General features: G+C 13.7%; 1 protein-coding gene across 2 annotated transcripts in view; it reads right to left on the minus strand.

Moving 5' to 3' along the window:
- Positions 1 to 313, minus strand: part of LOC102674851 — a 6,360-nt gene that overhangs the window by 4,265 nt on the left and 1,782 nt on the right. The gene's annotated exons all lie outside the window — the stretch shown is intronic.

A 313-nucleotide genomic window follows, 5' to 3' on the forward strand; every position in this document is an offset into this window, starting at 1 on the left:
GTAACAATCATTTTTTACAAACATCTTGAAAACTAAAATTGAACGACAATTATACATAGAAAAAAGTTGTTCAAAATCTTATATAATATTCAAATCTTTAAAATTTACAATATTTCAAATCACCAAAATTATATGAAATTACTTTTTCTTTATAATTAAATACCAACATTAGTATTTTTATAAGAGTATAATAATAATAATTTAATAATAGTAATAATTTTTCAATTTAATTATTTAATTTTAATATTAATAAAAATAGTTATTATTAGTTATTATTATTATATTAAATTCTTTGCATTTTATTAACACATTT

This window comes from Apis dorsata, unplaced genomic scaffold, assembly GCF_000469605.1.
Source record: "Apis dorsata unplaced genomic scaffold, Apis dorsata 1.3 scaffold_982, whole genome shotgun sequence".
In the NCBI taxonomy this organism is placed as follows: Eukaryota; Metazoa; Arthropoda; class Insecta; order Hymenoptera; family Apidae; genus Apis; species Apis dorsata.